At 36.5% G+C, this 27,387-nt stretch overlaps 1 pseudogene; it reads left to right on the plus strand.

Moving 5' to 3' along the window:
* The first annotated feature begins 4,665 nt into the window (after positions 1 to 4,665).
* On the plus strand, positions 4,666 to 22,571 carry LOC112412718 (1,2-dihydroxy-3-keto-5-methylthiopentene dioxygenase pseudogene; annotated as a pseudogene).
* The last annotated feature ends 4,816 nt before the right edge of the window (positions 22,572 to 27,387 follow it).

A 27,387-nucleotide genomic window follows, 5' to 3' on the forward strand; every position in this document is an offset into this window, starting at 1 on the left:
GTTTCCTATGTCCCTTTTGAACTGTCCCACTCTTGGCAATGGTGTCCAACACTCTGATAATTCAACTTGACTAAATTTCTCAAGTCCAGGAGAAAGCATTTGCATCTTTAATTACAGCCTATGATTATTGTGACAATTAGTCCAACTGTTTCATGATAAAATTAAGGCTGCAAATAGAATATGTACTGTGGTCATGACTCTTGATTGAGACTGATGCTGATGCTTATGAAAGGAACAGAAATCATTGCATTACTTTGTATGCATTATTGTAGCTCACTTTGGCTTCTTTCATGCCTAAAATTAGAGCTTATTTGTTGTGGCCAATAAGGGCACGATGTTTCTTAGTCTCACAGCTTTGCTCTGAAGATTCAGACTGTTATGGCCACAGATACCACATGTAGTGTAACAGGTCCAGAGAGATGATACAAATCTGGTCTTTGTTTTTGTTTGATCTCCTTTAGTTTTAGAAGTGGAGCAGAAGTGAGAGTGCCAGATCACCTTAAATTATCCAGGGTGTTTTCAGGCTTCACAGGACAGTGAAGTAGTTCAAACAGTTTTCAAACTGGGTTCTCAAAACTTGAATTGTTAAAATGTATTTGGGAAAGTATTTTTGTAATGACTTTTATTTCTCACATGTGATTATTTCCCCAAAATCCCTACTCCCATTCGTAACTAAAGATGTCTGCTCTGACTCCTCACCAGCTATCATGGAATCATAGTTAATTTAGTGATAGATTCACCCATTTATTCCAAAAACTGGGTAAACTATTTACCCACTCTTTATTTTCCACTTACAGTGGAGCAAATTTTAGTTCCCTTGAAAATTAATTAATGATGTATTATCTTATTATTAAAGTTAGGCAACCACTGCCATAGGTATGTGCTGTTATCTTCAAATAGCTGTGGCTCAAAAAGGAATTATGGCTCTTATGTTCAACAACTATTATTTTTAGCTCAACTCAATCCTTTGGAAAAGAAGAGAAGAAGAAAAAGAAGGAGAAGAAGAAGAAGAAGGAGAAGAAGAAGAAGAAGGAGGAGAAGAAGAAGAAGAAGAAGAAGAAGGAGGAGAAGAAGAAGAAGGAGGAGGAGGAGGAGGAGGAGGAAGAGGAGAATAGGAAGGAGAAGGAGGAAAAAAAAGCAGATTACAACCATGCAGGACATGAAAATCCAGCCCATTCACATCTATTTTTCCTCCAAGAATGAAGCACTTCCTGAAATTTTGGATGAATTCAGACCCTCAAGTCAATGAATACCATTTGTAAATAACATCCCTGACTTCAGCTGCATGTGATTGGCTGCTTTCATTCACACAGCACAACCTGTGTGGTTGTCTTTTCTCAGCCTCTCTCACCCAACTGTGTGCTCTGCCTTCTCCTCCGTAACAACATAATCACCTGCTGGCAGCATCACCAGGAGGCTTTCCAGTCCCCAAACTTGTAGTCATTGTCTAGCATCCACAGAAAAGTCTTTTCTCTCATGAAGCTGCCATGCACAAAAACTAATAACAAGCAAAACCTTGGACACATAAGCAGGAAAAGGAGTGAAAGTGAAAAACCTCACTCTTGAGGGTTCAGTTTCAATGCCTGTTTAGGCTGGGCATCTACATGAATTTATCCAGTGTTTACATGCCAGGCCACAGGGAAAGGATAGAAGGGGGGAAAAATAAAAAATTATCTTATATTTCTGATAGATAACAATCAAATATTAAAATGAGAAATGAAATTGTTATTTGCTATCTAGTAAGAAAGATGGTTGAAGTTATTAATATTACCATGCAAATCATCTGAATCTTAGTAGATATTTTAAGACAGTATTGATCTATATTAATTGACAAGATATTTTTGCCTTTCCTGTTACTTTATATATGAAGACATTTCTCTTCTGTACATGGCTTTTATTTATGAGGTTAATTACTTTTTATTTAGAGTTACCTGAGAAGAAAAATGCAATAATTTTTCTACGAGGGTCTGGCCCTTGGAAGAACTTATATATATGGATATGGAATAGGGGGGCCCCTTAGCAACTACACGAACGTATTGTTTGCTGTTCTTTTGCTCACTGGGTTATTGTACAACGGCTCAGTATTAATGTCCCACAGAGAGTTTCCAAAGAGAGGTTTATAATTTAGTTTCAGCTTCAGCATCTATTATCTGCTTTTAAAAGTGATATTGTTAGCTCCATCTTGGTAATGCTTGGTAACAATCATTGATCCATTATGAGTTCAATCCTGGGGACCTCAGAATGTTATAGCACACATCATTTCTAATTACCCTAACATTAGTTCTTGGAGTTTGCTTCCAATGTACTGATTAAATGTTGGCCACTAAAATGTATAAATTTATAAGTAAAACTGTAAAGACAGGTCTCTGATCTAAGATAAGTAGGTCAAAAATTATGAGTAAGTATACTCTTTGTATTACCATTTATTCTTTTTCTGGAAACTATAAAATAATTGATATTCTTTTTTGATCATAAACTCCTCCCTGAAAATAAAATTTGCCAAACTAGTTATCAGTAACAATATGTATTAAGTACTTTTGGCTGGAAATTATATAATGGTGTGGAAATTCTTGAATTTTTCTGGGGTCAAGAAAAATTAAGGAAAAAAAATTTCATGAAAATTTCAATTTTCTTTTTTATGCTGTATAGATAAGATTTATATTAAATTGAAGTACTTAATTTAATTATATAAAATATTATAAAATGTTTGGTTAATAATTGATAGTACTATTCAGAATTTTAGCTTTTATTGAAGAACTATTTTTCCCCCAAATACTGAAAACAAGGATAATCATGTAGGTAATATTTAAGAAGAACAAAATTATTGCTTTATAAGTTACAGTTAGATGTGAGTTTTCTATAGTCCTCTCTGCCAAAGCGAAAATTTTTGTTTGGGGAATTCGCTCCAGTCATAATCATGTATGTTATTAGATAGTTGTGTGACTGAGTTCTTGACAGAGTATTTGGCTCTTACTGTCAAGGTTGGCTTTCTTCTGGTTACTCAGTCAGCCACTGTAGTAGGCTGAATAATAACCACCTGAAGACGTTAGGTTATAATCCCTCCAACTTGTAAACATTAGCTTAGGAGGAACTAGAGTCTTTGCAAATGCAATTACATTAAGGATTTTGAGATGGGGAGACTATTTCAGATTACCTGGGTGGGCTTCAAACCCCATCACAGAGTTCTTATAGGAGAGGCAAAGGGAGATTTGACACATAAAGAGGAGGAAAAGGCAGTGTATCCACTGAGGCAGAAATTGGAATGATTTAACCTCTAGCCAAGAGAGTCCTGTTGACCTCCTTGGGCAGCTGAATTTTCCCCCAGAACCTACGGAGGGAGCAAGGCCCTGCCAGACTTTGACTCCACCCATTGAAACTGAGTTTAGACTTCTGGCCTCTGGAACTTTAAGAAAACACTTTTTTGTTGTTCTAAGTCACTGAGTCTGAGGTCATTTGTTACAGCAGCCTCAGGAACCTAATAACATCATGTGTGGATCATAATTGTGAATGAACAGGTTAAAAACTGTTGAGTACTACCCCATGAATAACCAGCGAAGGAACCATCACATGATTGTGCCATGTAATTATACTTTCTAAAAAATGGAAACAAATATTGAAACAACTAAATAAAATAGTTGGTAATAACTGCTTATAAATCATTTAATATTAATTATTCAAAAGAAATATTGTTTATTTAAAAATAAAAATATATGTGCTCTGAAGATGATACATGATCGAAAATTTTTTTTTTTTTTTTTTTTTGCGGTATGCGGGCCTCTCACTGTTGTGGCCTCTCCCATTGGGGACGCGCAGGCTCAGCGGCCATGGCTCACGGGCCCAGCCGCTCCACGGCATGCGGGATCCTCCCAGACCGGGGCACGAACCCATGTCCCCCGCATCGGCAGGCGGACTCCCAACCACTGCGCCACCAGGGAAGCCCAATCGAAAATTTTAAAACATAAACCAGTTTTTAATAATATAAATAATACATACATGAAAAAATAAAACAATGTGCAAGTAAAAGGTTCCCATCCACATTCCTGTCCTCCATTCTAAGCACCCAGGCTGCTTAGATTACAGATCTGGATCATTAGCTGTTGTGCATGTGTGTTTGTATTCTGCATGTGTGAGGGCACATACTTTTATCTACATGCCAGAGAGATGGTTATCTTCTTTAAGTAATCACATCAGAATTTACTATCCTTTTCCCATTTAGGTTACTACAGAATATTGAGCAGAGTTCCTTGTGCTATATAGTAGGTTCTGTTGGTTATTTTAAATATATAACCTAAATGGGAAAATAATTTGAAACAGAATAGATGCATGTATATGTATAACTGAATCACTTTGCTGTATACCTAAAACAAACACAACATTGTTAATCAACTCTACTCCAATATAAAATTTAAAAAAAAAAGGATTTACTGTACTAAATTAGAATATATTATATATTTGTTTCATTTATTGATAACCACGTCTTCTTCCTGAACCTTCACTTTCAGGTTAGTGTGCTTGTTTAGATTGCCCTCTTGTAATTGAATGACTCTCTGTAGGCAAGGCTAGGTCTCTTCAGAGAAAATCGAAACAAAAACCAAACTTATCTTCTCCATTTAATTTTTTTTTAAATGTTTAAGTGTTTTAAACATGATGGCAATGGGCTGAATCATGTCCCCCCAAAATTCACATGGTGAAGCTCCAGTCTCTACTTCCTCCCGATGTGACTGCACCATGTACCCAGAAATGTTGAAGTATCTTTGGAGCTGTGTAACAGTGGAGGATGAAGGCGTTTCAAGGTACATGCTGGAAAGAGCCTAGTTATCTCGAATGGACAGTTGGTAGAAATATGGACATTAAAGGCAATTCTGTTGAAGGCTCAGAAAGAAAAAAGGAGAGTTGGAGAGAAAGCTCTGTTTTCTTGAGATGAAATAAATAATCTTAAGTAGAACACTGATAAAATATGAATATTAAAGATGCTTTTTTGTGAGCCCTCAGAAATGAAGAACATGTTATTGGACAATGGAGAAAGGATGATTCTTGTAATAAAGTGTCAACAAACTTGGCTGAACTGTGTTCTAGCCTTTTTCTTTGAAAGGTAGAAGCTGTGAGTGATGAAACTAGGTATTTAGTTTAGGAGGTTTGTAAGCAAATTGTGATAAAGTGGCTTTCTTTCTTCTTACTGCTTATAGTAAAATGTGAGAGGAAAGAGGTAAATAGAAGGGTAGGAGGCCTGAAATCTTAAGAAGACTCAGAGTTATCATGACAGACATACCCTAAGGGGGCTCCCTGTGAGCCACAGCCTAATATAATCCCCTGCTCTTGAATGCAGACAGAACCTGTGATTGGTCTTTAGCAAAGAGAATATGACAAACATAAAGAGATTTTACAGATGTAATTGGGTTCCTACTAGGTGGACTTGGGTTCATCAAAAGAGGGAGAATCCTGAGTGGGTCTGACCTAAATATGTGAAAGACTTTAAAAAATAAATTCCCCTGCTAACTTTAAAGAAGTGGCCATGTGTCACATGGTCACAGAAGACCATGTGACTAGGACCTGTATGATTTCTAGGAGCTGAGAGCAGCCCTGGGTCAACAGGCAGCATGAAAGCAGGGACCTCCATCCTATAAACAGGACAAGGAGCTAAATTCTACCAAGAATAGGCCTAGGATAAGACCCCAGGGTCCTGTGAGAGCATGGCCCACACAACACTGAGAATCGAGCTTGCTAGACCCTGAGCAGAGAACCTAGTTACTCCATGCCAGACTAATGGAAACTGTCATGTCATGATGAGTGAGCATTATGGTAATTTGAGCATTGCGGTAATTTGTTACACAGCAATACCAAACTAACACAGCTTTGAAATTTGTGGAAACATCATAGAACTATTCCAACCTGGTGGAGAATACATTTTCAGGATAATTAAAAAAACTTATATGTGATTCTGGAGTGTGTTTTTTTGTTTCTGTTTTTGTTTTTAAAAAGTACTATTTGGAAAACTAGCAAAACTTGAATGGTGTCTGAAGAAAATATGACATATCATTAACAGTTTCATCAGAGAAGAGCCACTATGAATGATTTAGATTTAAGGATTTATTACAGGGATTAGAATATTTGCAGTTGTAAGAGGTGTTACAGTATATGTAGTGTTTTTTATCTCTGCATCTAGATTTGTATTGAGAATATATAAAGAATCTTAAAGTTAACGATAAGTCAAAAAAATAATTTAAATAAAGGAAAAATGCATAGTAATGAATAAAAATAAAACACAAAATTTGTGGGATGCCATTAAAAAAGGGAAAAGAGAGAAGTTTGTACACTAAATGCTTATACCAGATAAAGGGCAAAGTCTCATATCAATTGTGTAAGTGTCTACCTGAAGGAAATAGAAAAAGAAGAGCAAAATAAACTCAAAGCAAACAGAAGAAAGGGAATAATAAAATAAGAGAAGAAATAAGTTAAACTGAAAACAGAAAATAATAGAAAAGATAATAACAAAGTGATGCTTTGAAATGCTCAGTTACAATTGATAAAGTTCTACCAAGACTGACAAGGATTAAAAGAGAAATGAAACAATTTATCAATATCAGAAATGAAATAGGAAATATTACAGCATGTCCTTTAGTTATTAAAAAGATAGTACTAGAATATTATAAACAGCTCTATATGCGTATATGTGGCAGGTAGAATGAAATGAACCAATGCCTGATATATACCAAAATTCACTAAATATGTAGTAGGTAATGTAAACAGTTCTATAACTATTAAAGAAATTCAATCCAACCAAAAACTTAAAAGAATAATCAATGTCAATTCCACACAGTCTCTTCCAGAAAATATGAGGAAATATTAATTTCCCAATAATTTTATGAAGCTACCATAACCAGACAAAGACTGCATACATACACAGAAGAAAATTACAAACGAATAACTCCCAAAAACCTAGACACACAAATTCTCAACAAATAATTAACAGATAAAACTCATCAGTTCAAAAAATAGTTATAAACCACAATCAGTGGGGTTGTCTCCCAGGTATTCAAGCCTTTCAAGTATTTGAAAGTCAGTCAATATGATCCCCCATACTCATAGGCTAAAGCAGAAAAACACATGATCAGATCATAAAACCCATCATTTCGATAGTGATTCATGTTAAAAACTGTCAGCAAACTGGAAATAGAGGATGATTCCCTCACCTTAATAAAGAACATCTGCACAAATATACAGCTAACATAATTCAGAATGATGAAAGAATAAATGCATCTCCCCATTCACTGATGGCAAGACAAAGCAAGAATGTATGTTGTTACCACTCCTACTCAACATAATACTGCAAGTAATAGTCAAGGCAATAGGGCAAGAAAAAGAAATAAATTGCCCGCAGATTGAAAAGGAAGAAACAAACTGTCCCTGTGAACAGATGACATATTTGTGTATGTATAAGGTCTCAAGAAATCTTCCAAAAAGTGAAAGAAAATTTATAATATGTGAATTCAATGAGGTAACAAACCAACACATGAAACAGTGCACAAAATCATTTCTATTTCTCTATATTGACAGTGAACATGTGGAAACTGAAATTAAAAACACAGTATCATTTAAAATAGTTCCCCCAATAAAAACTTATGTATAAATCTAACTAAAATTGTACAAGACTTTTATGCTATAAAACACACATGAAAGAGCTTATATAACTAAATAAATGGGTTAGAGAATCATGGTTTGAAAAATCAACATGATAATACAGCTAATTCTCCCAAAATTAATCTAAATTTTACATAGATTTTTTAAAATCCTTGAAAGGTTTTTTTTCAGATACAGACATGCTTCTCTAAAAGTATATGGACAAGCAAAGGAATTAAATAGCTAAATAATTTTGGAAAAAAGGAATAAATAGGGAAAAATCATTCAACTGGTATTAAGACTTATCATAGTTACAGTAATCAACACTGTATGGTATTGATGAATGAATAGATACATAGGTCAATGAAAGAGAAAGCCAGAAATAGAACCATATAAATATGCCCAACTGATATGCAGGCCTCTCACTGTTGTGTCCTCTCCTGTTGCAGAGCACAGGCTCCAGACACGCAGGCTCAGTGGCCATGGCTCACGGACCCAGCCGCTCCACAGCATGTGGTATCTTCCTGGACCGGGGCACGAACCCGTGTCCCCTGCATCGGCAGGCAGACTTTCAACCACTGCGCCACCAGGGAAGCCTGCCCAACTGATTTTTGACAAAGATACAAATGCAACTCAGAGGAAGTATAATCTTTTCAATAAATGGTGCTGGAACAATTGGGCATCTATAGGCAAAAAAAAAAAAAAAAAAAAAAAAATCACTCATACAAAAAGTAATTCAACATGGATCATACTGTAAAACTTTTAGAAATAACAGAGAAGAAAATTTTAGAACCTAAAGTGAGAGATGAAAACTTCTTAGATATAACACCAACAGCATAATCACTAAAAAAAAAATTGATAAAGCACAATGATTAATAATTTTGGTCTAAGAAAAATATATGGTTAACAGGATAAAAAGACAAACTACAGACTAGAAAACATTTTCAAATCATTTATCTGACAAAGGGCAAATCTTAGATTCATAGATACTCTCAGCACCAACAGTTAAAAAATGAGCAATGACTCATTTAGAAAATGGACAAAGGATATGAACAGGCGCCTCATTTGAGAGAGCATACAGGTAGCAAATAAACACATTGCTATTAGGGGAATCGAGCTTAAAACCACAATGAAATATCACTACATTAGAATGTTTTTTAAAAATTATAATAAATGCTGGCAAGTATGTGGAGAAACTAAATATCTTATACACTGCTGGTGGGAATGTAAAAGTGACATTGGAAAATAGTTTGGGAGGCTTTCCTTTTTCTTTAAAATAAAACTAAACCTGTACTTACTATATAAACAGCAATCAAATTCTTTGGTATTTATCCTGAAGAAATGAAAACTTATATTCACACCAAAACCAGTACATGAATGTTCATAGCAGATTTTGCTGTAATCACCTCAAAGTGGACACAATCCAAATATTAAAAAAGTCATAGAATGAAATAATACTTAGCAATAAAATGAAGCAAACTATTAATCCATGCAATAACTTGGACGGGCATTATGCTTAGTTAAAAAAAAAAGGCCAATCTCAAAAATTTCCATGCAGTGTGACATGGAACATTTTTTTTTTCATATAACATTCATATACCATTTTTTTTTAAGTGAGCAAAACCACAGAGATGAAGAACTACTATTGCTTGCCAGGGTACAGAGCTGTCATAATATGAGGGAATTCTACTGTGGGGATGGGGCAGATATGTGACTTGATGTTTGTGGTGTTTACATAAATCTATACATGGAAGCAAATGCGTAGAACTACACACATGTGCAGAAATGTTTGCATGTAAAATCTGGGGAAAAGTGAATGAGGTCTGTAAGCTCATTAATAGTATTGTACCAGTGTCATAACAGTATTGTCCATTTCCTGGCTTTAATATTCAACTTCAGTTATACAAGATGTCACCATTGGGGAGAAGTTGGGCGAAGGGTTCATGAGATGATAGGTTTTTGCCACTCCCTATGAATCTTACATGGTTATGTAGGAGGGTATACTTATTCTTAAAATATAAAGCCTAAAGTATGCAGAAAATAAAGTCTTTCAATATCTAAGAGAAAGAGAAAAAAATAATTAGTGTATGTTTGAAGGGTAAGTATGAGCTCATTGTAATATTTTTGTTGACTTTTCTGAGTATTTAAACTTAGAGAAATTATAAACTTGGGCAAGTAAATTTGGGGGACATAAAAGACATTCAAAGCATGAATTGATAAAACAAATTATGTATTCATCATTTCGTTTCCCTGTTCAGATTCTATCATTTTGTATTAAAGCTAAAATCTTGTTTTTCAGGTCTGCAGTATACCAAACTAAAAAGTTGGGGAAAAAATGTCTGGTGTCTGGCATGATGGGAATAGCAGTATATACAGTGTTTATTTATTTTTTTTGCATCTTTATTGGAGTATAATTGCTTTACAATGGTGTGTTAGTTTCCGCTTTATAACAAAGTGAATCAGTTATACATATACATATGTTCCCATATCTCTTCCTTCTTGAGTCTCCCTCCCTCCTACCCTCCCTATCCCACCCCTCCAGGCATTCACAAAGCACCAAGCCGATCTCCCTGTGCTATGCGGCTGCTTCCCACTAGCTATCTACCTTACGGTTTAAATAATCCAGCCTGTTGTTACTGAGAACTATTTAATAAGTTGGCTCCCTGAAAACTAGAGATAGTTTATTTAGTTAAATCTGTTTAACACAGTCACAGAATAATAGCAACAGATGCTTCTTCCTCCTTAAAACTTGTATTTTTTTATACAATAAAGAGTTTAGATGGCTCATATGTCTAGCTTTGTATGGGAGGAGTAGGGAGAAAAATGAACAGATGTTAGAAACATTTATTCTAGTTAGTTTTATGAGTTGATATCTCTGACAATTTTTTATAGCCTTCAGTGGTCTAATACATTATTTAATCTGCCAGAAAGAAGGACAATTAATGTTTAAAATAGGTGCTTTATTAAGGAAACTTTACAAAACATCTACCCTTAAGGACCCCCAAGTAGTTCACCATTTTTGATAATGTGTTTCATTGGACATATTTTTAAAATGTGATTGCAAGGTAAAATGTAGACAATTTAAAGCTAAGGTTAATTTCACGTGATTTTATTTCACAATGTCCCTTTTGCATTTTTACTATATTCATAAGGAACAAAAGAGTGACTTGATTTAATGTGTATTACTGAGAATAATGTATTGTTATTCTAGGCTAACCAAGAAATGACAGAGGGAGTTGCTAGAACTTAGCTTGGAAGAGGTGTCCTCAGACACTCTCAACGTCTACCAATTTACTCTTCTTCCTAGGACATGAGCTGTGGGAACAAGAAAGAGTTGGAAAATCAAAATTATTCCTTTTGATCTCAATGTGCACGTTGAGCTGCACTTGTTACCTACAATCCAATTCCTCAAAGCATCCATCAGTCAATGAGCATTAACACGGGTGCAATTTTATGTTCTAATAGCTGGAGTTCACTCCGTGTTTACTTTCGGCATTTCTTTTTCCATTTGAAAATGAAATCATATCTTCCACTTGCTGTGTAAATCTCCCTAGTGTTCTGCACAGGGTCTCTACCGATTAGCTAGAAATACTATTTTACACAGTCTTTCCTGCTACCTCATACTTCTCAAACCTATCATTTTAAAAAATTAGTTCTGCTGCTCATTTCAGGTTGGGGAACTATGCATTTTGAAAACAGCATGGCATGGTTGAAATGGAATAAAAATGGGCTTTTATTCAACAGAACCGAATTCAAACCCATGGCTCGTTATTCACAAACTGTGAGGCTATAAGCAATGTGCTAACAGCACTGATCCTGGTCCTACCTTCTGCAATTTTATAGAAAATTATATTTTCCTACCTCCCTTGCAGAGTTGTTTTAAAGCTGAACGAGAAAACGGTAGAAAGAGTTTTATAAACAAATGGCAAAGCTATATAAGAACATACTAATTTTTTGTTTGTTTGTTTGTTTGTTTGTTTGTTTGCGGTACGCGGGCCTCTCACTGTTGTGGCCTATCCCGTTGTGGAGCGCAGGCTCAGCGGCCATGGCTCACGGGCCCAGCCGCTCCGCAGCACGTGGGATCTTCCCGGACCGGGGCACGAACCCGTGTCCCCTGCATCGGCAGGCGGACTCTCAACCACTGCGCCCCCAGGGAAGCCCCAAGAACATACTAATTTTGATTAATTAATGTAGTAAGGATCCGGGTTTGCACAGAGCTAATTTTCCCCTGGATCTAGGATGAACCCAACAGGAGAACTGTTGAATCCAAATGAACCAGACGATCCTGAATACATCTTTCCTATGAAAACTCTTGGCCACAGCACTTCCAAAGGGAGGAAAATGCTAAAAGCACACATAAATTCAAGAAAAAGAGGGCCAGAGCAAAGGGGTGGTTCAAACACAAAACTGGATCTGCCAAACAGATTGGCCTCTGCTCCAGCCGCCGGTCCTGAGAGTCTCAGGGTGAGGAAGGTGACCAATAAAACAGTCAGTAAAATAGAAAGAGATTTTCCCTGAACTGTCGCAGGATATGGAGAAGAAAAAGCTTTCAAAAGCACTCACGTCAAAAGCGTTGAAGACACAGGTGGTAAATCCTAGGCATAGATAGCAGGTGTGGCCAACGGTGGTATCACCTGTAGAGCCTCAGGTGTCAATTAGTACAAGCTAAACTGAGAGCATCAGTCAAGCCCCCATCCCGTACTGCAGACAGTGTGGTGCAGGGAGAGGCCAGAGGGGAAGTGCTGCTCTCCGGTGTCCCACTGCTCTCCGTGGATAGCACCTGATGGGTGACACATGATGTAGTCGGGGATTATCTCACTGCAGAGGGAGACCCCAACAAAAGGCCTTTTTATGGGTGGGGGGCCAAGAAGAAGGAGAGAAGAAGACCCAGGGGTGGAAAAGTGCTAAGCCAGGATGAAGCAAATTGTCCCAGCTGAGCCCCCAATAAGAAGGCCTCCAAAGGGAGCTGCCTGGGTTTGGAACGCAGGTATGTGTACCAGCAGAGCAGGTCCGGGGGCTCCTGAGTCCTTGACTACAAGAACACTGTAATAAACTGACTCTGTACCCCAAAGCTGCAGTAGGGAGATTGGCTTCTTCCCGGGAAGACTGCTGGGCAAAGCTTGGAGGCAAACTTCTCATCACCCTTAGCAGAGTACGGGGCATCGGCTGCCTCTAGACCATGAGGATTGGCTACCTGCGTAGGGTTCTAACAGAGTCTGTGTTGGTGAGGACCCATCTGTGGGCACAGATGACACACTTAACACTTCTGACATTAGCACTCACTTTAGCAAGAGATGTTATCAGAGAATCTGGAGATAGGGAACAGGGTCAAGACCAAAGCCTCCAGGTAGGCATATTCCTGGAGCCACCCAGAATCATCTAGAAAGAACTTAACTGATGCTGGAATTCAGACAAATGTAGTTAAAACAAACAAAATGTAGCATCTTTAACAAGTGCTCAAAATCAGGGATTGGAGGTCAGATGAGGATTTATATACCTGCTTTGCCAGTTATGATCTGGTTAATCACTGGGGGTTTAGTCAATCTCTCTAAGCTTCAGTGTCTGCATTTTAAAGGAAGGGATAATAACCGTATCCACCATGTTGTGAAGATAAAATAATACTTCATGTGTTTCAGGAGTGAAAAGGAAATCAAGATATTCTCAAATGAAGGAAAACTAAGAGAATGTGTTGCCAGCAGACATACTCTAAAATAGTAGCACTTCCTTTAAAGGACCCATCCTGTGTCTGGCAAATAATAAAGTCTCAATACATTTCACATAAAGATCATTATCTCATTTTGTTCCCAAATACATATAATCTCAGAAAAATGTGTTTTCTTAATTATATGTATTTGTGTTCTCTTTTAAAAGTTCCCTCTTGAAATCTTTAATCCTTTGCAATATATTCTTAAAATTAATTTGTAGCAAGAAAACCTTCCCTGTTCTTCATTTCCTCAATATTCAATGAAAAGTTTAAAACAGGCTTTCTCCATTTGCCTTGACAGAGCATGTTCTATGATTCCATTAAAATACACTGCATTTTAATAGTTTTGCCGTCCTCTCTTCAATGTTTAATCATTAGTCTCATATTGACCAGGTGACATTTGTTTAGCACATTCTGTATATATATTTACAGACTCTAAGATGGGGGATAGGGATGGAGAGGAAGAGTAATGAGGTCAGGCTAACAGCACAGGAGACCAAAATCTCATCAGATAAATGAGAGCATGTTGTTACAGATGTTACAATAGACTATGATGCTGTACAAATAGAAAGGAATTTGTAATTGGAAAGATTAAATTCTATTACTTTGAAGACTGATGGAATGAAGACCAGAGTGGAGAAAAATTATCCACTTAATGAATATAGTTGTACATTTTCCATGTACTTTTTACTCATTTTATTAATTGGAAAATAGAAGAATGCTATAACACAAGGTTTCTCTGAAAAGGAATGGAGATAACCTTACATAAACCTTGGACCAAGTTGCATCAAGAGGTAAAAATATGTAAACAGCAACCGGAAAGAAGTAGATGTGGGCGAATGTAGAGTGTGGACGCAACACAACACAAACTGGACAGATTCTTTGGGTTTTGTTAGGTTTACAACGCACACTGTTGAGTATTAAGGCAAATCTGAGACAGTCTCTGCTACTTTCCTAAGTCTATAACCTTAAGCCTCATTTTGTTTCTCTATAAAGTTCGTTATCATAATATATACCTTAAATATTATCTAATCAATATAAAGGGCCTACAATAAATAGTGGCATCAGTTAAATATCACCTTTACATCCCCGATGCTCAAACATTTCTAACCCGATCATAGATAATTTTCTAGGAAGGCTTTCTCAAGTTTTATTCCTTTCTTTTTCACTGACCCACTTTTTTATCTCCTATATGTGTTTATCTTTAATAAATGGACATCTTTTTCTACAATATATATTAATTCTTAAGGATTGTAACCCAAATGGTTAGTGTGAGGAGAAACATGGCCAGAAGTCCACCTAAGAGTTTACCCTTTTTTTCTTTCGCTGTTTCTGTCTTTCGTCGTGTTTCTTTTATGACTCATGCTATAACCTAATGGTGGAGATTAGGGATTTTGGAGTCAGAGTTCAATGGTGTAAGGACTGACTCAAAGTTTGGGAGAGCTGATTTTGTGCAATTCTTCCTTATTTTCATTGGTCATGGTAAGAGTGTTTACACCATAGAAATTGGCAAAAGCCTATAAAAAAGATATTTTTTGAGAGAGTTGTTACTAAATTTGCATTATACCAGTGAGTGAGACAGGCTTGTGGTTGAGTCCTGTCCACATAAGCTGAATGAACTTCATCACATTACTAATCCCTCTGTGAGCCTCAGCTCCTATATCTATAGAATGGGTACAAATAATAATTATCTCATAGGATTCATAGGGTCATTTCATGAGATAATGTATTGTAATGTCAATACAATGATGTCAATTGTACGATACATTGCAAATTCTTAAATCTTAGCTATTAGGATTATTTTTCTTGAGAGTTTTTTAATTCCTTTGCTAAAGTTAGCACTCAGGTGTATCCAGTTTCTTTCTTTTTCCTAATAATTACTCTCCACTGTTTAGCCAAAGAATATAAGTGTACTGATAGAATATGGTCTTCCTTTCCTTCTAAGATGCATAGGGCAAGAGCTGCCATTTATAATGACTACTAATCCTAATTTATGGGTCCTCACTTCTGTGTACCTTGGAATCACCTGGGTTCATGAAAATCTAACCTATAGAAGAAAAGCAAGAAACAGCAGAGGAGCCTCAGTATTTTAGTTTAGGTATTGAATCATTCCAAATAAGGTTTTCACTGTGTTTGCCCTTCATTTTACCTCTAACATTTTAAAGACAAGTGTGGTAAGATTAGACATGTTTTTGCACTATATAGATCTATTGTTTAAAATTTTTTGCTTAAAGTCTGAGACATGTGTGTATGTATGGTGCAACCTTCCTTTTACTCACTAGTTGAAATCTTCTCTGGCTGAAATCACCTTTAAAATTTGACACAAGAATCCCAGTTGTTTTGTTCAGGTGCACTGCCAAGTTTCATGCCCTGCTGTCACAAGGGTGTACATGGGCTCATGGGGACACTTAAGATGCAGGCCAAGCCTTGGCAAATGGTTTCTTGCATGCTTTATTTTTGTTCTATTATGAAAATAGATTCTGTGGTAACCTCTGGGTTGTATGGTGTTGATTCCTACACAGCTTTCACACATGTTCAGTATCTCGGCAGGATCTGAAGCATTTATTGTACAACAGAAAAGGTCTCTCTTCTCCAGTGAGCTGGGTTTAAGAATTCTATTGGCATGAGAGGTGAGGAAAAGCAATACAAGCAGACATTTTGATTAGAATCCTACGTACATGACAGCAAGTCTCACTCCAAGGAAATGTGAATGGCACACAAAAGTATTTATATTCTATTCTCAGAAGATGCATCTACTCTGTAGCAGATGGGAGTATCAAGCTCATTTTCTTAAACATGGAAATGTAACTTAATTATAATACATGACATTTAAATGGAATATAATGCCAGCACATCTGAGTACAAGATTTGATAAGCTACATCAGCCTATCCGCCCATAGCTGCATTATACCGGTTACAATGATTAACCCTACCCTTCAAAGGAAGGTGAAATATCCCGTTAATGTTGCTCTATAATTACACCATTGGTGGCAGGATGCTTCTCCCTGTGACAATCAGCTAAAGTTCTCAAGCATGAGATTTGATTACCATTGTTTTTGTATGGAAAGCTAAAACGTAATTGTCATAAAATTACCAGCATCCCTTGTCTAATGTTCAATAGCAATCACATTTTCATATCACACGCACCAGAAGGTGCTTTACTGGATATTGACATCAAAGTCACAGCAATATAAGAAACTTAAAAATGAAAAAAAAAAAAATCTTCATAGACATCTTCTTACTTTTCAGAAGATGGGAAACTAACAGTAAGTTTTTATAACTGTATACATATGCAGTTTGTGTTTTTCTAATTAGAGAAACTACTTATAAGAGATATACACAATAACCATGCCTAACAGTTCTCATTTCTTTAGTTTTTGCAAAGATGAGAAAAATATTTCATGTGATGATTTTGAGGTATACAAATCCTCAGCATTCATTACATGGTATCCTCTTCCATAGAGTTTATTATAAAGTTTATTTCTGCTCTGTAAGTGCACTGATATCCAGGTTCTCAATCAAGATATGCAAGGATAACAAAGGTTCCAGAGAGGAGAGGATCCTTCAGCTTGGGTCTTGAATAATGAAATGATGCTCAGTTACACATGATAGAGTTGCAATAGTGCAAAAGGCATGAGGTCAAAAGGCAGCATGCCCCACTGTGTTTGTCATCATGCCTCCAAATCCCCCTAGTGCTCCCTTATTTAGAGTAATGGCATACACATCTTTTCTAAAACTTAAGATAGAAACTTAAGAGTATATCTTAATTGCCAAATTTGCATGTTTTTCACATTCAATCAGTCACAGTATGCCTCAACTCTGCTTCAGAATTGAATACCGATGTTTATTTTCCCTTTTTTATCCCCACACTTACTGCCGCCACCAGCCCCTTTCCACTTGTGATCTCGTCTTTCTATTTTCTAATCCCTCTTACACACATGTGAGAAATCTTCTTCTCACATGAGAAATCTCACAACATGGAATCTTTCAGCTTCCTGCTAAGAAATATCTGATATTTTCGCACTTTCTAAGCTATAAATTTTATATTCTTGAATATTGCATTTAAAGTTCTTTTAGACACTTGTTACAAATCACAGTTAAACCCACTCTCTAAATATAACTTTGACACAATTGACTACATCCAATTCTCACACCCGCCCTGAAATTTCAGTCTCTGCATTCTTCTTCACCTACTTTATCTCTTCCACAAAATTTAATCCAACCTCCGTGAATGAAGGTCTCATCTGGTGTTCTTTCTTACAGGGAGCCATTATTTCCTAATCAAGTGGAATTAACCAATCTCTAAATCTCCATGGCATTTATTCTATAACTGACTGTACTCATAAAACCTTATAGTGTGTGCACTAACTTATAAGTTACACAGAGTAATTTAGATAGTTAAGACTTTCTCCTTGTATTTCTTCCAGATTCCCACACAATGCCTTGCTCATAATATGTACCTAAATTTTTTTTTTTTTTTTTTTGCGGTACGCGGGCCTCTCACTGCTGTGGCCTCTCCCGTTGTGGAGCACAGAATCCGGACGCACAGGCTCAGCGGCCATGGCTCACGGGACCAGCCGCTCCGCGGCACGTGGGATCCTCCCGGACCGGGGCACGAACCCATGTCCCCTGCATTGGCAGGCAGACCCCCAACCACTGCGCCACCAGGGAAGCCCTGCATGTCATTTTAATAAAAGTTTCTCTGTGGATACATTCAAGAAAGGAATCATATATCAATCTATATAGCAACATTTCTCAAACTTTGGTTTCTGAATTCCCATCTTAGAATTACCTAAAGGTGCTGCTACAATTGCAGATTGCAGGATCTTCGTGTAGATTTGCCAATTGAGCATCTCAGAGTGCAGCCTAGAAAACATGCTTCCTTGTTGGTTCTCACACACACTAAAGCTAAAGAAGCACTTATGCTACTTTGTGTATTTCAGAGCTTTATTTTGCATAAGTAATTAAGGTATTAACAGAGACAATGCACCATATAGGATATTATCACTAGCCCATTTGACATTCTAATCAACAATTCTTGTACCTGTTCTAATTTGCACATGTGAAATGTGAAGATATTATTGAAGTATAAATATGCATCACAGGTAAAGAGCTTCCAAAGACATTTTATTAGGCTACTGAGATAAGCATATCAAAATGGTAGGGAAAGACAAAATATTATTTTATTAAGCATTGGGATTTAAAATAAAGCTTCCTTCTGTAATTTTGATATTGTATATTTTCTTTATTTTTAACTCTACAAAGAATGAATTATCAAAGTTCTAGTCATTAGTAATTTTGATCATTTAAAATGAAGTAATGAGTTTGACAATCCTCTGTGACACTGATATTTCCTCTAAATATCTAATGTTGGGAGGGCTTTTCACTTTGCAATCCTCCATTTGAGCCAGAATAGAATAAATGGGAGGCGTATTTTAGCCCTGTATGCATGGCCAAGGGGACCAGCTTCTCTCTGATGGCTGCTGAATATTTGACTGACAAGTGCCTGCCCTGCTCTGCAGCCCTGCTTCAACATTTCCAGGGGTTTCTGAGCTTATCTGGGGGACTCTCCCAATCAAGGCAGTTAATTAAGATCATCATACCACCCTTTCCTTATTCTCACACTTATTACTTCATGAGGACCAGTTGATTCTCCCTGGAAGCTGCAGGTAGGGATCTGAGGCAAACTAGAAAGTTAGAGTTTTTTAAAAAATATTTCTTTAATAATTAGCCAATGGATCCAAATATCATCAGAAAAATTTCCCTTCAAATTTCACTTAGCATCTGTTCTCCAGACCCTGGAAAATGGTCCAAAATTATGATTAAATATGTGCATAACTGATCCTCATTTTGGAATTTTACTTTTACTTTTGTTCCTGATTCTCTGGAAACCTCCATTCCTTTTGGAAACCTTTGTCTGAGTTCTTGTTTCACAAGAACTTGAGCGCAAGCTCAAGACCCTCTGAGTTCTTAGGTACATTGGAAGTCATGGTCAAATGTGACATCAAGTTCAAGCGTGGACCGCTTAGGGTGGTTATGAAAGTTTGTCTCCAAAGATAATAGGAACAGGGGTAATCAGGAAAGGCCAGAAGACCCAGAATTGTCATCTGGACTTGGGAGGAGGTGAGGAGACTGGTCATCACCATAGTGAGAGGTTTTCAGGCTTAAAAGTACAGATCAGGATCCCACATGGCAGGTAAATAAGGGAACAATGCTCTGTTTCCCAAGTTCATGTTAGAAAACCCATTACAATACACAATTTCAATTCATCCTTGTACAAGTACTTTATATAGTACCAGAAACACCGTGGAAATGCCATCAATATCTGTGGGTATTAGTTCAACTTGAGAAGAGATTTTGATGTCTTTGACTCTAAAGATCATAATTTTTACTCAGTGGTTATCTTTTTATACCTATTTTCTTTACTTTTATTTTCTTTATTTTTTGGCTTTGGAAAATGAAAATAGTTCTAATTTTCTGATTACAAAGCTAATGTATTCTTATTATAATTCTAACAGTACATTAAAAGTGTAATGGAGAACTTTTAAAAATCATCCATAATTCTATTACCAACTCTTAACATTTTGGTGAGTATTTTTTTTTCAATCTCTATCACTATATATGTATATACATATATAATTTTAACAATTATAGAGACTCAATACATAATAATTTATAGACTACCTTTCTTACCTTTCAGTACATTGTTGATTCATTTCCTGTAAGTATTGCTGCATACAATTGTCTTTTATGCCTATTTAGCATTTCATTTTATCCATTTACCATTCTTGTGTTAGACATCCCAAACACATATTTGTGCATTTATCTGATTACTTAGGATACACCCCTAGACCAGGAAGTTTGAGTACCAAAGTCGTTCTTTATTTTCTTAGTAAAGTTTCCCATAAAATTTCCCAAATTGATATTATTATGATAAGAAGTAGGTAATTATACACATCTAAGCACACACAACTAATATGAGAGAATTCTCTTTGGCCAGTGAGGTGGTGTCCTGTGGCTTCAGTTTGATATTAGAAGAAACCTGGGAAGAGATAAGTCAGTGAGTGACCATTATGAACCAAAGGGAGTATAAAATAGCAGTCCCCTGTTTGAATGCACTTCCTTTTCACAAAACAGCACACTTTAAAAATTCCATCCTATCAACCTCATTTTTGTATTCCCTTTATTATTAACACTGAAAATGCATTCACTAAAGGATTAGTATATGCATGTATATGACAAATTAAGGAAAAGTGACGTGTATCTCATATCACTCAGTAACTCCCTCCCTTGGAGGAAATTCATCCTAGATACCTGCATAACTGCTGTCGGAATCAGCATTAGGATTCCACAGGATTGCAGAAATCACTGATGCTGAAAAAAATCCAAGTGGACTTGTGAAAATGAATCTTTTTGTACTGTTCTTAGCTGCCAAACTGTGCTAGAAACCCATGGCTATTCTCCAGGAATGTAAAAAAGTGAAGCTGTTTATTCGTGGGACAGGGACAACCTCTAAATTTTCTGGAGGGCCCCAACCAAATTTTCCCCACCTGCCTGACTGGGTGCTGGGCTTTATGTTCTAAAGCACAGTGTCATGTTGCATGACTTAGTTCCTCTAGCACCTTGTACTAGAAATTCCTTGACTCTTTAATGTTTTGAATGTCTTTGTTCATTACATTCTTCTCTTCCAAAACTAACCAAAAAGAATCACTTAACCTTCTTTATGTGATGTCCTTGAGATATTTGGGTGCATTTCTCTGTTACTGGACATTTTGAGGCACAAGTCATGTGTCAGTGCCAACATGTCAAGGTTCAGTGCAGTGCTTTAAAGCCTGTGCTCATAAGGAAGATAACCCATGTTATGTTAAATTAATAATAAAAGACACCAACACAGCACCTATAAAAGGTTAGGGGAGCATGCCTAGGATGGGAGCGTTTTTTCGGTTCATTAAATTTACACACACACGCATGCATGCACACAGAGCTAAAGAGAGAACCATGTTTTCAATTCAAAGACAGTATTTCTCAGTTCTGTATGCTTGATGTGAAGTCTATGGCTTTTGTCAATGTATAAGTTTACCTTACTTAGGATTAATAGGTAATATTAGAGATAACCATCAATATTATTCAGCGTTTTTTGAATCATAGGGAAGAACATTACCTTATCAGGAAATATAAGTATCTTCTGAAAGGATAGTGTTATTGGATCCATGTATATGGGTAATAGACAACAAAAACAATACTTTCCTTAAGAGAAAATTTAAAAACAAAATCAGACACCTTTACAGACTTGGACATAATATCTCATTTTTCTGTTCAGATAATACTGTGAAAAAAGTAGCATAATGTTCTTCTGATTTGATGTATTTCAGAGTTAAGTCAAAGTATCTTGAAGGGCAGGAAGGAGGTGAAGATGCCATGTCTCAAACACCTGTGTCAAATGCCCTGTGAGAGGCAGGGCACAGAGGCGCTCCACGTCTCGACAGACCCGGAACTCAAGTCCATGCTATCCCCCCAAAATTATCCTCTTACCTTAGAAAAGTTACTTAAATGATTAAAATACAAAATTGAGGAAATAGTCTACTGATCTCCTAAGGTGCAACGCATGCTTGACACAGTACTTCACACATAATAATCAATAAATACTTAGGCTTACTATTATTAGCTATTGTTCACATAATATTGAAATAGTACGTTGGGTCGGGGGGGCCTGCGCGGGTCCCAGGGTCAGACCGGCCCGAGCAGGTCCGGCGTCAGGCGCGGCATCCCCGGCCCGACCGTAGTGCAGTCATGGTACTTGGTTGAGTCAGCCGACAACCCGCGGTGGCTCCACCACGCGCAGCCCGCGCGCCCTGTCGGAATTTTAGAAAAGATCCGAAAAGAGAGAAACTACTCCTGGATGGACATAATAACCATATGCAAAGACAAGCTACCAAATTATGAAGAAAAGATTAAGATGTTTTACGAGGAGCATTTACACCTGGATGACGAGATTCGCTGCATCCTGGACGCCAGTGGGTACCTCGACGTGAGGGATAAAGAGGACAGGTGGATCCGGATCTTCAGGGAGAAAGGAGACATGACCTCTCTCCTCGCCGGCATATACCACCGCTTCATGCTGGACGAGAAGAACTACCTGAAGGCCATGCGGCTGTTTGTGGGAGACCCTGTGTGGCCCGCGTTTAACCGGCTGGCTGACCACTTCGAGGCCCCTGAGCAGTACCTGGAGTTTCTGTCGCAGACGGCCTAGTGGTGCCCTGGGGCATCGAGCACCCTGGCCCTCCTTGTGAAGGTCCGGGACGTGATGGCAGCAGAAAATCTGTCGTATTCTCCTTGCTTTTGTGTTGTAGACTTGAGGCTAGGTGAGCTTCCTCTGCAAGGTTATTTGATCAGAATACGTTTTAATAGAAGTAGCTATAGAACCGGTTTGTACATGGAAGCACCTGTGGAAATCTGGGCAAATCCGCTCATTTTCTCCGATTCAGGATCAGTGGTCAGTGGCCCTGTGTCAGCTCGTGGCTTCAGCTGTGACCTGGTGAGTTTCAGCTCCCCAAACGGAGCCACTTGGCTGCCCCCATCTGGACCTGATTCTTGGACTTTAAGCGGATACTAGGCGAGGCCATGCCTGCTTTGTGCGGAGGAGTGACTGTGGATGACAGGACTGGGCAGAGAGAAGATGTTTTTCTCCCAAAACACGGAGGAAGCTGGGTGGAGGTGCCGTGGGGGATGAGCTGGCGTGTTAGGGGGACCCTTGCTAGATTATGCCATGTTCTTGTTCAAAATCAAGTAGCTGCCTTCATGTTAAAAAAATAAAATAAAATAATACTTAAATACTTACTTATACTTACGTTGCTGTTCATTGCTCTTTTCTAGTAAACCAATTGAGCCATGCGAGCATTTAGGTAGCCAGTGAGGTCAGAGCTGGGATCTCAGCCTATCAGGATGAAATCAAACTGCATGTGGTTTCCATTGCCTTTGTCTGCCTCTGGCTAGACCAGAATGCCTTTGAGGGGAAGAAGCCTGGAATTTGTAAACACTGAAATAGACTTTAAGCTGAAGGACAGATGGAGTGAGGATTTTGAAAACTGTCTTTTTACTTCCCTTCCCATCTTAAGATTCAGGGAGCTCAGAACTAGTTGACAACCCCAAATAGTCAAGGCAATCCTGAGAAAGAAGAACAAAGCTGGCAGTATCACACTTTCTGAGTCCAAGCTATATTATACAGCTATAGTAATCAAGATAATATGGTACTGACATAAAGCTAGACACAGAGATCACTGGAACAGAATCAAGAGTGCAGAAATAAGCCCATGCATATAAGGTCAGCTATTATTTGGCAAGGGATCCAAGAATACTCAGTGGAGAAAAGGCAGCCTCTTTGATAAAATGGTGCTGGTAAAATTGGATATTCACATGCAAAAGAATGGAATTAGACCCTATCTTATGCCACTTACATAAATGAACTTGAAATGGATCAAAGACTAAAATGTAAGACCTGAAAGCATAAAACTCCTAGGATGAAACAAGAAAAAACTCCTTGACATGGGTATTGAAAATAAATTTTTGGATTGACATCTAAAGCACAGGCATCATAATAAAGTAAACAAGTAGGACTAGTCATTTCTTCACATATGGTTTCCCACAGCTGAGTGTCTGTTTCAGGAAAATCACACTGCAGTGGTCAAACTCCCTTACAGCTGAAACCCACTGCAACATCAGCAATAATAACAAAACTCTGAGAATTATTGATGTCTTATCTGAATAGATCTAAGGTTTGTAAGATGGACGGGAGAAAGCGCTGAAGATGGCCCGTGCATTGCCATTCTTCCTTAACAAGCATTGTGACCTGGCCCATCATTTCCCAGGTCAACAAACCGCGAACCAAGGTTCTAACAATTTGCTTGATTTCTACTGATAGTTTCCACTCCCCCACAACTTTTTTTTTTTCTTTTTCTTTTCTTTTTTTTTAAAGCTCAGTGTGGTATGCATTTCAGAAACTGTTGTCTGGAAGAAGTCTGAACCTACTGCCCACACAGGGCAATTCTCAGCACTAATTGTTACTTAAAGACAAGTCTGAGTCTGGCTGCCAGCTTGGTAATAAAGTCCTCCTGCCAGGAGTAGGTGAACAATAACCAGGACAAAGTTAGGACAGCTGTCTTTGCACCTATTCCCCTGTGTTTAGCTCCAAGCACTTCCTCATTCTTTCTTATTAAGAGGCGATAGGGGAGAATCACTTATTACCCAGTTTGGCATAAAATTCGGTTACATTGTTTCTATTGATTCCCATGGACTTTCCTCAAATTTTATGAAAATGTCCACTGGATGCTCATCCTTCCTTATCCAGGAAGTCGTGTTTCTCTCAGCACCGCCCTCTATTGACAAAAGGGTCAAGACCTATGAAAGCCTTGATGTTTTATATTGTTTTCAAGCTAACAAATTAACTGCCACAGTTTCATTGGTGCTATTAGAAGAAACAAGAGTTCTGTATCAGAGACAAATGATTTTATTACTGTAATGGTGACAGCCAGAACACCAGATATTTTCTTTGCTTTGCACTGGTTTTCCAGCCCCCACTCCCACTGTGACATAAAGAACAGCAAGTGACATCTTCACCCACAGTAAATTATATTACAGGAGAACAACTGGAATTATTTGTTATGGGAACTAAGCATGCCTACCCTTCACTTTGGAGGAAGACGTCAACTTTATTATATTAGACATTATTCATGCTTATCCTTTGCTCTGGGGAAGACACTATCTCTATCTTCTAAAGCTCTCCACTATACAAATACTTTTGAAAATATAGTGTTGAGCAAAAGGCAACCAATGCTCGGAGAAAACGAGAGATTTATCTCCCAACAGTGTACAACCGTTTTCTTCTTTCTGTTTTGTTGAGATAATTTGTGTTTGACATCAAAATGTAATCATACGGAAGGAGAAAACTATAACAATTTTTAGGTTGAAAAGATCTGTTTTATCACATTATATTTTTCTATATTCTGAAGAACAATGTTTTCCCCATTTGTTCAAATGAAAAATTTTTGATATGATGTAGAAGAGATGATTAGTCATGGAAGAAACATGCACCCAGAAGTTAAGGCAGCTGAATTATAACTTGTTGCACATGGACACTGTGTAAGAACATTAAAATGAATTGTCATCTGTATTCTTGATTCACAGAAAGTCCCACAGAACATCATACCTTAGATTAACATCTGTTACTACTACTTTTTTAAAGTTATTCTAACTGTAATATGTTATTGCTGCCAACTCAAATAAGAGTGTAATAACTTCAGGATATTATATGTAATCCCCATGGTAACCAAAGCAATTTTACAGAATATACACTAAAGGAAATAATAAGGGAATCAAAACATGTCACTACAGAAGTAATCAACCACAAAAGTAGGCAGGAATGGTAGAAATGAGGGACAAAAACACTGTAAGACATACAGAAAACAAATGGCATAATGACAGAAGTAAGCTCTTCTTTATCAGTAAGTACTTCAAATGTAAATGGATTAAACTTTCCAATAAAAAAGCAGATATTAACAGAATAAATTGAAAAAAAAGTGATCTAAATATATTCTGTCTACAAGAGACTGAATTTAGATATAAAGACACAAATAGGTTGAAAATGAAAGGTTGGAAAAAGATATTTCATGTAAGTAGTAACCAGAAGAGAACTTGGCTATCTATACCAATCATAGACAGAATAGACTAATTTAAACCCTGAGAGATACATTTTGGCCTTTTAATTTCCATACCTGTAGAATGGTAAGTTTTGTGTTGTTTTAAACTAGGAAGTTTGTGATAGTTGGTAACATCAGCAATAGGAAACTAATTTTAAAAATGCATGTAAGTTTGCAATTACCTCAAAAAAATTGAATGTATATAAATTATCCTGTAAATCAACCTATATTTTAAGATCTATTTCATAAAAGCAGCAGCAGGACCAAATGTTTTAGAAGAGGATTTTAAACAAGTTATTAAAAACCAGACCATTTTGACCGATTTTAACTTTCCTTTTATCCTTAATCTCCATTATTAAAGATTGATTTTCTAATTTTCATTATTATATAATATAATAATTATTTTAATGTAATATAATGTAATGTCATTAATAATAATTCTTAATATAATGTTATATTATATATAAATAATACATAATATAATATGAAATATATATAAATATGTTATATATCATAATATACAAATATATATTGATATACACATAATATATATATAAATGCATATAATGTAAATATATAGATTATATTTTATATATGTATGTATATACTATATGCATATTATGTATATAATATACATATATTATATGTATGTATATTATATATGTATATAGTATATTATGCCTATATTATGTATTATATATACATTATATAATACATATTATATATAATTTAAAATATAAAATATATATAATACATATTATATGTGTATATATAATATAATATATATTAATATATGTATAATTTTATATATTACATCATATATTGTATATAATGCATATTAATTTTAATATTAATATACTATATATGTTATATATTCTATATTATGTATTATGAAATAATATATATGTATATTAAATATATTTATAAAAATAAATATATATATTATAAAAAATATATAATGATTATTTTAAAGTCCTTGAAGTATATATTTCATGGAATCGTCTACATGAGAAATCAAGAAGGTATATTAAATGAAGAAACTTAAAACTTATGTACTTAAGGGAGAGCTTACATGATTATATAAATCTTAGAATAAATCTATTATACTTTCTATTTTTTATTTATTACAAAAATTTAGTAGAAGAGAAACTATGTTATAGGTACATAATTTTGTAGATTTTTCCTGATTAAAACATTAAGAATACCCTTTCTTATAGAAGCTCAGAAGATGAAAATATAAAGCCTGTTTGCATGAGTTCTCTTGATGCTTCAGAATGAAACCTCTCTAAATTTGTAGCCAGCATACAGATTAGCTCTTTTATGTATTTATTTGCTTACCTATTTTTTCCCCTTGTAGTTGGGAAGCCTTATCCT

Source organism: Neophocaena asiaeorientalis, unplaced genomic scaffold (assembly GCF_003031525.2).
Source record: "Neophocaena asiaeorientalis asiaeorientalis breed wild unplaced genomic scaffold, Neophocaena_asiaeorientalis_V1.1 scaffold191, whole genome shotgun sequence".
Classification (NCBI taxonomy): domain Eukaryota; kingdom Metazoa; phylum Chordata; class Mammalia; order Artiodactyla; family Phocoenidae; genus Neophocaena; species Neophocaena asiaeorientalis.